This window comes from Lolium perenne, chromosome 3, assembly GCF_019359855.2.
Source record: "Lolium perenne isolate Kyuss_39 chromosome 3, Kyuss_2.0, whole genome shotgun sequence".
Classification (NCBI taxonomy): Eukaryota; Viridiplantae; Streptophyta; class Magnoliopsida; order Poales; family Poaceae; genus Lolium; species Lolium perenne.
The window spans coordinates 322,949,812-322,961,297 of NC_067246.2; the positions used below are offsets into that span (position 1 = coordinate 322,949,812).

At 42.5% G+C, this 11,486-nt stretch overlaps 1 pseudogene across 1 annotated transcript; it reads left to right on the forward strand.

Moving 5' to 3' along the window:
* The first annotated feature begins 9,920 nt into the window (after positions 1 to 9,920).
* LOC127345688 (glucan endo-1,3-beta-glucosidase GII-like) lies at positions 9,921 to 11,263 on the forward strand (annotated as a pseudogene). The gene is made up of 2 exons (XR_011754369.1): positions 9,921 to 10,094; positions 10,211 to 11,263. The product of XR_011754369.1 is annotated as a glucan endo-1,3-beta-glucosidase GII-like (transcript).
* Positions 11,264 to 11,486: the final 223 nt, after the last annotated feature.

Here is an 11,486-nt window from a genome sequence, read left to right on the forward strand (position 1 = left end):
ATTACTACCATCAACTGCACGCCAGCAAGCACTTTTCTGGCGCCGTTACTACTGCTCATATTCATTCATACCACTTGTATTTCACTATCTCTTCGCTGAACTAGTGCACCTATACATCTGACAAGTGTATTAGGTGTGTTGGGGACACAAGAGACTTCTTGTATCGTGATTGCAGGGTTGCTTGAGAGGGATATCTTTGACCTCTTCCTCCCTGAGTTCGATAAACCTTGGGTGATCCACTTAAGGGAAACTTGCTGCTATTCTACAAACCTCTGCTCTTGGAGGCCCAACACTGTCTACAAGAATAGAAGCACCCGTAGACATCAAGCACTTTTCTGGTGCCGTTGCCGGGGAGGAAAGGTAAAAGGCATTCATACTCCGGTCCCAGGTAACTAAGTACTTTTCTGTTGCCGTTGTGTGTGTGCTCGAAGCTATTTCCTTTAGATCCTGCAATTGCATCTTTTTGTCTCTTGTTTTACACTAGTAAGGCTTAATGGAAGACAACAACAAAATGAGAGATCTTTATGAACTTTATCTTGAATTAGGACATGATGTGTTTGAAGAGAAAATTAAAAAACCCATGGAACTTATGCATGCTAATGGGAATGTTATTAGTATGAATGCTTTGAACACCATTGTTGCTAATGCTATGGAAGAATTTAAGCTTGGGGAGGTCGGTTTTGATGAAAATGATCTCTTTAGCCCTCCGGGTATTGAGAAGAAAGTTTATGTTGATTATGATACGCCTCCCATATATGATGATTATAATGATAGTGGTCTTTCTGTGCCGCCTACTATGGAGGATAAGTTTAATTATGATTACAATATGCCTCCTATATTTGATGATGAGAATAATAATGATAGCTACTTTGTTGAATTTGCTCCCACTACAACTAATAAAATTGATTATGCTTATGTGGAGAGTAATGATACTTTTATGCATGTGAATAAGAATGCTTTATGTGATACTTATATTGTTGAGTTTGTTCATGATGCCTCTGAAAGTTATTATGAGAGAGGAAAATATGATTGTAGAAATTTTCATGTTACTAAAACACCTCTCTATATGCTGAAATTTTTGAAGTTACACTGGTTTTATCTTCCTATGCTTGTTACTTTGCTCTTTATGAACTTGTTTATTTACAAGATTCCTATGCATAGGAAGCATGTTAGACTTAAATGTGTTTTGAATTTGCTTCTTGATGCTCTCTTTTTGCTTCAACTCTCATCCTTATGTGAGCATCATTAAAATTGCTGAGCCCATCTTAATGGCTATAAAGAAAGAACTTCTTGGGAGATAACCCATGTGTTTATATCACTACAGTACTTTTTTATATATTTGTGTCTTGGAAGTTGTTACTACTGTAGCAACCTCTCCTTATCTTTATTTTATTGCATTTTTGTGCCAAGTAAAGTCTTTGATAGCAAGGTTCATACTAGATTTGGATTACTGCACACAAACAGATTTCAGTCTGTCACGAATTTGGGCAGGGCTCTCTGTAGGTAACTCAGAAAAATCTGCCAATTTACGTGCGTGATCCTCAGATATGTACGCAACTTTCATTCAATTTGAGCATTTTCATCTGAGCAAGTCCAGTGCCTCAAAACAATTCGTCTTTACGGACTGTTCTGTTTTGACAGATTCTGCCTTTTATTTCGCATTGCCTCTTTTGCTGTGTTGGATGGATTTCTTTGTTCCATTAACTTCCAGTAGCTTTGTGCAATGTCCAGAAGTGTTAAGAATGATTGTGTCACCTCTGAACATGTGAATTTTTGATTATGCACTAACCCTCTAATGAGTTGTTTCGAGTTTGGTGTGGAGGATGTTTTCAAGGGTCAAGAGAGGAGGATGATATACTATGATCAAGAAGAGTGAAGAGTCTAAGCTTGGGGATGCCCCCTTGGTTCATCCCTGCATATTTCAAGAAGACTCAAGCATCTAAGCTTGGGGATGCCCAAGGCATCCCCTTCTTCATCGACAACTTATCAGGTTTTTTCTCTTGAAACTATATTTTTATTCGGTCACATCATATGTACTTTACTTGGAGCGTCTGTGTGCTTTTATTTTCATTTTGTTATTTTCATTCTCTGAATAAATTCATGCTTGTGTGGGAGAGAGACACACTCCGCTTTTTCATATGAACACTGATGTTCTTAGTTCTATCTTTAATGTTCATGGCGGGGTTGAAAACCGCTTCGTTAATTGCTATATGGTTGGAAACAGAAAATGCTGCATGTGGTAATTGGTATAATGTCTTGAATAATTTGATACTTGGCAATTGTTGTGCTCATATAGATCATGTTTAAGCTCTTGCATCATGTACTTTGCACCTATTAATGAAGAACTACATAGAGCTTGTTAAAATTTGGTTTGCATGATTGGTCTCTAGAGTCTAGATATTTTCTGGTTAAGGTGTTTGAACAACAAGGAAGACGATGTAAAGTCTTATAATGCTTACAATATGTTCATATGTGAGTCTTGCTGCACCGTTTTATACTTGAGTTTGCTTCAAACAACCTTGCTAGCCTAGCCTTGTATTGAGAGGAATTCTTCTCGTGTATCCAAATCCTTGAGCCAAAAACTATGCCCTTTGTGTCCACCATACCTACCTACCACATGGTATTTCTCTGCCATTCCAAGTAAATACTTCATGTGCTACCTTTAAACAATTCAAAAGCTATTATCTCTTATTTGTGTCAATGTTTTATAGATCATGAGGAAGTATGTGGTGTTTTATCTTTCGATCTTGTCATTTACTTTTGACAGACTTTCACAATGGACTAGTGGCTTCATCCGCTTATCCAATAACTTTGCAAAAAGAGCTAGCAATGGGGTTCCCACCCCTATTAATTAACTTGCATTAATAATTCTCTTCACATGTTTTTGCTCTGATTCATCAGTAAGCAACTTAATTTTGCAAATAGACACTCCTTCATGGTATGTGATTGTTGGAAGGCACCCGAGGATTCGGTTAGCCATGGCTTGTGAAAGAAAAAGGTTGGGAGGAGTGTCATCTAAAAAATAAAAATAAAAAAAACTAAAGTAAAGTACATGTGTAAACAAAAGAGAAGAGGGATGACCTACCTTGTTGGTAGAGATAACATCCTTCATGGGAGCCGCTCTTGAAAGTCTGGTTGATGAGGTCGTTAGAGTACCCGCTACCATTCGTTGACAACAACAAACACCTCTCAAAACTTTACTTTTATGCTCTCTATATGATTTCAAAACTTAAAAAGCTCTAGCACATGATTTAATCCCTGCTTCCCTCTGCGAAGGGCCTTTCTTTTACTTTATGTTGAGTCAGTTTACCTACTTCCTTCTATCTTAGAAGCAAACACTTGTGTCAACTGTGTGCATTGATTCTTACATGTTTACCTATTGCACTTGTTATATTGCTTTATGTTGACAACTATCCATGAGATATACATGTTACAAGTTGAAAGCAATTGCTGAAACTTAATCATCCTCTGTGTTGCTTCAATGCCTTTTACTTTGAATCTATTCCTTTATGAGTTAACTTTTATGCAAGACTTATTGATGCTTGTCTTGAAAGTACTATTCATGAAAAGTCTTTGCTATATGATTCAGTTGTTTAGTCATTATCTTTACTATCACTTCATTCACTTCATATGCTTTACAATAGTATGATCAAGATTATGTTGGTAGCATGTCACTTAAGAAATTATCATTGTTATCGTTTACCTACTCGAGGGCGAGTAGGAACTAAGCTTGGGGATGCTTCATACGTCTCAAACGTATCTATAATTTCTTATGTTTCATGCTAGTTTTATGACAATACCTACATGTTTTGTTCACACTTTATATCGTTTTTATGCATTTTCCGGAACTAACCTATTAACGAGATGCCGAAGTGTCAGTTCCTATTTTCTGCTGTTTTTGGTTTCAGAAATCCTAGTAAGGAAATATTCTCGGAATCGGAGGAAATCAATGCCCAAAGATCCTATTTTTCCACGAAGCTTCCGGAACACCCGAGAGCCAGCAGAGGGGGCCCACAGGCCACCGACGCCAGTGGCGCGGCCAGGGCCTGGGCTGCGCCGCCCTATTGTGTGGCTGCCTCGTCAGCCTTCCGACTCCGCCTCTTCGCCTATTTAAAGGTCCCTGACCTAAATCTTCGATACGGAAAAGCCACGGTACGAGAAACCTTCCAGAGCCGCCGCCATCGCGAAGCCAAGATCTGGGGGACATGAGCCTCTGTTCCGGCACGCCGCCGGGACGGGGAAGTGCCCCCGGAAGGCTTCTCCATCGACACCACCGCCATCTTCATCACCACTGCTGTCTCCCATGAGGAGGGAGTAGTTGTCCATCGAGGCTAAGGGCTGTACCGGTAGCTATGTGGTTAATCTCTCTCTCATGTACCCCAATACAATGATCTCATGAATTGCCTTGCATAATTGAGATCCATATGATGAGCATTGTATCACTATTAGTCTATGTGCTACTCTTGTGATGTTATTAAAGTAGTCTATTCCTCCTTCACGGTGTAATGGTGACAGTGTGTGCATCGTGTAGTACTTGGCGTAGGTTATGATCATAATCTCTTGTAGGTTATGGAGTTAATTATTACTATGATAGTATTGATGTGATTTATTCCCCCTTCATAGTGTGATGGCAGTGTGCATGCTATGTTAGTACTCGGTTTAAATTGCAAAGATCTATTATGCTCTAAAGGTTACTTAAATATGAATGTCGAATGTTGTGGCGCTTGTTAACTCCGGCTTGAGGGAGCTCTTGTAGCCCTACACAACGAATGGTGTTCATTATCAAACAAGAGTATATGTAGCACAAAGGAAGAGAACTTATTTATTTATGTGATCAATGTTGAGAGTGTCCACTAGTGAAAGTATGATCCCTAGGCCTTGTTTCCAAATACTGCAATCATCGCTTGTTTACTGTTTTACTTCATGTTTACTTCCTGCAATATTACTACCATCAACTGCACGCCAGCAAGCACTTTTCTGGCGCCGTTACTACTGCTCATATTCATTCATACCACTTGTATTTCACTATCTCTTCGCCGAACTAGTGCACCTATACATCTGACAAGTGTATTAGGTGTGTTGGGGACACAAGAGACTTCTTGTATCGTGATTGCAGGGTTGCTTGAGAGGGATATCTTTGACCTCTTCCTCCCTGAGTTCGATAAACCTTGGGTGATCCACTTAAGGGAAACTTGCTGCTGTTCTACAAACCTCTGCTCTTGGAGGCCCAACACTGTCTACAAGAATAGAAGCATCCGTAGACATCACCGCCATCTTCCCCGCGCCCTCACCATGTCCGTGATGTGCCTCGTCCTCAACGCATGGTCACTTGGTCGTCTCACGGGGTCTTCAAGCCAAACCCCAAGTATGTTGGTGTCACCTCTACTACGTCGAATTTGCTCTCCCCGCTACCTTCCTCTGCACGGGCTGCCATTCGTGATCCAAATTGGCTTGCTGCAATGCAAGAAGAGTTTGATGCTCTAGTGGCTAATGGTACTTGGTCCCTGGTTCCCCGCCCTCGTGAAGCCAACGTTGTCACCGGCAAATGGGTGTTTCGTCATAAACTGCATCACGATGGTTCTTTGGATCAGTACAAGGCTCGCTGGGTAGTCCGCGGGTTTAATCAGCGCCAGGGTGTGGATTTTGGTGAAACTTTTAGCCCGTTCGTTAAGCCGGCCACGGTACGAACATTACTTCATCTGTCAGCTTCACAGAATTGTCCTGTTCACCAGCTTGATGTCAGCAATGCGTTTCTCAATGGGGTATTGACCGAGAGGGTTTTCTGCCAACAGCCAACAGGTTTTGACAGTTCTGCGCAACCAGACCATGTGTGCCTTCTCGCCAAGTCGCTCTATGGCTTACGTCAAGCACCTAGGGCCTGGTACACTCGGATTGGGGACTTCCTTCGTAGCATTGGCTTCATCACCACACGTTCAGACACTTCCCTGTTTGTCATGCGCCATGGCTCCAATACTGCATACTTGTTGCTTTATGTCGATGACATCATACATACGGCTTCCTCGACAGAGTTCCTTCGCTCCATTACTCAGCAACTTCAGTCTGAGTTCAAGATGAAAGACCTTAGCCCTTTGCACTTCTTTCTTGGATTCAATGTCCGCCGCACATCTTCTAGGTTTTTCCTCTCTCAAGAACGTTATGCTAAAAAAAAATATTGGACCGTGCTGCTATGTCCAATTGCAAGGGTGCGTCTACTCTTGTGGATAGAAAGCCCAAAGTCTCCACTACCTCTGGTGCTGATGCTACTAATGCCTCTTTCTACCGTAGTATTGCTGGCGCTCTCCAGTACTTAACTCTGACCCGCCCGGATATTGCCTATACTGTTGGTAAGATTTGTTTACATATGCATTCACCTCATGATATACACTGGGCCTCGTCAAGCGTCTACTAAGGTACATCCATGACACTTCTGGTTATGGTCTTGTCATCCGGGCTTCATCCAACCTCGAGCTTGCAGCATACTCCGACGTTGATTGGGTAGGCTGCCCTGATACTCGCCGTTCAATGTCTAGATTCTGCATCTATCTTGGTGGTAGTTTAATCTCCTGGTCTTCCAAGCGACAACCCACGGTGTCTCGATCTAGTGCGGCGGCTGAGTATCGTTCTGTGGCAAACACGGTTGCTGAATGTTGCTGGTTGCGTCAACTACTTGGTGAGCTTCACTGCCCGGTTGACAAGGCAACTGTGGTCTTCTGCGACAATGTATCCACGGTGTACTTATCAGCCAACCCCGTTCATCATCGCCGGACAAAACACATCGAGCTCGATATCCATTTTGTTCGTGAGAAGGTTGCCCTTGGTCAGTATCGTGTGGTTCATGTTCCTACGACCGAGCAGCTTGCTGATATCATGACAAACGGACTGCCTACAACTAGCTTCGAGAAGTTTCGGTCCAGCCTCGGCATCATCTCTGATGACGCTTCGACTGCGCGGGTGTTAGAGACGATCACGTCTCTCTATTTGTATTCGGTTGTATTTCTCTAGCTAGCCTAACTCTCCACGTTACCTTTGTTTGTAACTACCGTGGATAGAGTCTGTAGGTCGGTTAGATCTTGTAACGTGTATATAAATACACAACCCCTCAATGAATACAATTGCGTTGATCAAATATTCCCAACCTACAAGTAGTATAATCTTTCCATCTATGGTAAACACGCAAACCAACGGCGATGTGGTGGTCGGCCCTAAGTCAAAGAACGCTAGGATCGGACTGGTATCATTGTATCAGGTTATCTTGCATGAGGGCACCCTAATTAATTAGCATGTCAACTATCGTTAACAATTGGGTTGATAAAATAGAGCAACCTATATCGGTCGCCCCTTGGACCCGATATGATTTAGAAACTGACAACATTATTTATCCACGCTAACCTAGACGATACTGCAATATAAATTTTTAATATACGATGGAGAAATGTCAAAAGGAAAAGCTCAAACAAAAAGTATGAAGACTTGGTATCCTTCACAGTCATCCTATTTGAAAAATAATCCGCTATAATCAAGATCCATATATAATCCATACGTACACATAGCACTTTAAGTTGTTTCCATTGACCACCGCATAGATAGATGATCTGCTGTCTAATCTCTATACTCCAATATAATCCGTATGAAACTCTGAAATATGAATTTAATTTATGGCCCAAAAAGACAGAAGAAAACTGGAACAAGAGATATCAAGAGTTGAAAACATGGTATCGGGTATGTCGAAGTCACCCTATTTACCAGGTCGGTTATAATGCATAACTGTGTCCATACGGACAAGAGAAACTTGTTGCGTTTGGCTACAACATAAATGATTTCATCATCTAAAGAGGCCATTTATCTTTACATATATTATGAACTAACATACCTAGGACACTTTACTGATCCCTCCGTTCGAAACAAAAGTTGCTCAGTATATTTTTTATGGACGGCGGGAATATATTAATTGGAATATATAGCCGAAAATGTGAGAAGAAAAATCAAAACAGGGGTATAAAGACCTGGCAGCTGCACGTATGTTTTTTTTTTTGCGAAACATAATATAGACGCAGATGATCACAAATACGTGCATACACTCACCCCTATCAATATATGCACGCACACCCTACCCCTATGAGTACCTTCGAGAGATAGTCTAAGAAATTGATCAACAAACATCTCGTTATCGACGGGAACGTTGTCTCTCACTGAAGAATATTCCACCTTTATACGAGACTCCAAAGTTATAAACTTAGAATTTAAACTCTGGTGGACTAAGGTGCCACTACAATCCTAACCATCCAACCATTTGTTAAAAAGAAAAAATCATCCAACCATATGTTGGTTCTTACTACATGAATGGTTTCGGTTGCATGAACTAGACTTGGCGCCTCATTTACCATGTAAAAGCAAGTGACCAACTTGTTTCGATTGCCGACAACATATACAATTGCACTTTTTATTGTCGGGTGGTAACTTTTGTTTACACACAATAAACTCTACCCCAAATTACACGCTATACAATATAAATTAAAAAAATATGAAAAAATTCACAATTTTTTTTGACAAGGCCAGTTGCTCGCAGATAGATATTCCATACAACATAATAGGAAATGTCACTTGATCCTTGTATAAACGTGGAAAAGGTTCCAAGGCCACACCCATAGCCGTTGCCTTCGCAGCCGCTGCAGCCATGCAACCATCAAAAGGTTCCGAGGCCACTTCCCCTTTCTCCAAACTCCGCCGAAAGCAACACCGTCGGCCGTAGATCCCTCAAACATAAGAGGCGAGAGCCTGATGCTGATGTCGTCCAATGAGTGGGATTTGCTCATGGGCAACCTGCTGGATTGGGGGTTGGGCTGGGGAGAGGGGTAGCTAGGGTTTCACCCAAGCAACTTTCGAGTTTATTATTGAAATTTTAATTCAAAATCATGTTGCTTTGGGGTATTGATGCAGGATCGCCTCAATACTAGATATTCGCCAATAAGGAAGAAATTCGCAGTGCCGAGCTAGAATTCTGCATCGATATCTTGTCCGACTGAGGAGAAAACACAACAATATTTTTTTTGCATGTCTTTTTTGCAAATTTTTTGGGATTCAGTATTTGGAAACTATTACTAGGTCTATCTTCCCATGAGTGCGTCCACGATATCAAGCACTGACTGTGTGTTTCTTTCTCTATGGAGATTAGAATCTTAAAGCATATGGGTTAAAAATATAATAAGTAGCACCATTTTCCAAGCATGAGATTATCATATTTTTAGATCATAAAATCATCAAGGTTTGTTATAGGGCCGATTTTGTTTGTCGATAATGGGTGGTTTATTATTTAAAGTTCGAGTATGTACAACCAGCCTCTACATAACCAAGATACATATAGCTGCACAAGTTCAAAAGTACAAAAAAACAAAATAAAAGGCAAAGGCACATTACAAATTTACAATTAGGTATGGATCGCAGATACTACTAAAGTGCCTATCGTGGTGGTTATTGCCCAATGTCTTTCCATGGCATGAGGGAGAAGGGGGGAGATAGCACACTTAAAGAGTGAACAATCCGTAGATTACCTTGCCATGCATGTTAATTTTCTTAGTAAATAAACATCTACACATCCCTGGTATTGTTCGTTGGTAGTTCTTTCTCGTAAAATCCCATTCGTGGTTTTGTAGATACTGTAGTTCTTTGATACCACGGTTTTCAAAATACATTGAATCTAAGAACAGCGTTGTTTTTTCTTGTACTATAGACCTAGTGCACATTATTATTCTTTAGTTTGGTGGAAATATTTCTTGTGTTACTCAGAGTTGACCAAGTAGCAACTCGCCAACTTATCTTTTTTTTTTTTTTGGAAAAAATGCTCGGCAAACCAGCATTGTGCGCTCTTGGAATCGTGTATAAATAGGGGATGTCTGCTTGATACACTTCCATGCAAAAGTAGATCCATCTATCGGGCTACTGCACACCTACTGCCTACAGCAGCAACACGTACCAGAGGAGCTGAGCATCAGCTATCTGAAGCAACTCAACTGCAAGGTCGAAGATGGCACGACAACATGCTGCCTCTGTGCTTGCCGCGGCGTTGGTCGTCGGGATACTCGCATCCATCCCAGCTGGTAAGCTAATACGTGTGTATATTTATGTTTATCACCGGTGTCAAACTAGTGAACCGTCGATTAGAATTCAGATCGAAGATGATGGTCTAATTGTTGACGAATTTGTTCTCGGACAGAGGTGCGATCCATCGGCGTGTGCTACGGCGTTGTAGGCGACCCCATGCCGTCGGCGAGTGATGTGGTGAAGCTCTATGTATCCAGGGGCATCACCGGCATGCGCATCTATAAGGCCAACGCTAAGACGCTCGCGGCCCTCGTCGGAACCGGCATCGACCTCATCGTGGACGTACCCAACGACCAGCTCGCCGAGATGGCCTCAAGCCCCGACGCCGCGTCCAAATGGGTCCAAGACAACGTCGTGGCCTACCCGGGCGTGAGCATCAGGTACATCGCCGTCGGCAACGAGGTGGAAGGCAACGATCCGCGGGCGCAAAACATCCTCCCAGCCATGCAGAACATGAACGCCGCCTTGTCCATGGCCGGCTTCGAGCAAATCAAGGTGTCCACGGCGGTGCAGTCGGGTGTGACAACGGGGTACCCTCCCTCCCACGGTATCTTCTCTACCAAAAGCGCCCACATGCCGCCCATCGCGCTGTACCTTGCCAAGACGGGTGCGCCGCTGCTCGCCAACGTGTACCCCTACTTCGCCTACACGGGCAATCCCACAGATATTACCATCGACTACGCCCTCTTCACCTCGTCGGGCACGGTGGTGCAGGATGACAACGGTCTCGCCTACCAGAACCTGTTCGATGCGCTCGTTGACACGTTCTACGCGGCGCTCCAGAGCGCCGGGGCAGCGGATGTGGGCATTGTGGTGTCCGAGAGCGGGTGGCCGTCGGCTGGCGCAACGGCTGCGACTGTTAGTAACGCGCAGGCGTACAACCAGGCTCTGATCGACCACGTCTCCCATGGCACGCCCAAGGTGCCGCAGCCGCTGGAGACGTACATATTCGCTATGTTTAACGAGAACGAGAAGGGAGGTGCTGAGACGGAGAAGCACTTTGGGCTGTTCAACCCGGACATGTCGTCGGCGTACAATATCAACTTCTAAACCAGCCGGACGGGTCGATACGTAAGTAACATTTACCTTAAGGTACATATATATGTATACTTCCTCCATCTATAAAAAGATATCTTAACTTTGTCAAAAGATGCATATATCTAGACATGATTTTTTTTTTTTTTTTTTTTGACAATCAATACCACATATATTCATAATAATAAATAGTACATGGTAGAGATACACGAGCTGTCTCCAGCGATTACAAAATAAAGTCTAAAAGATACTAGCAAATCTTCGAGGTCTTCAAACTCTTTCTTCTTCCAAGACATAATCTTGTACTTTTCTGAAGGCAGCCAAAGATAAATAACAAACCATAGACCTGTAAA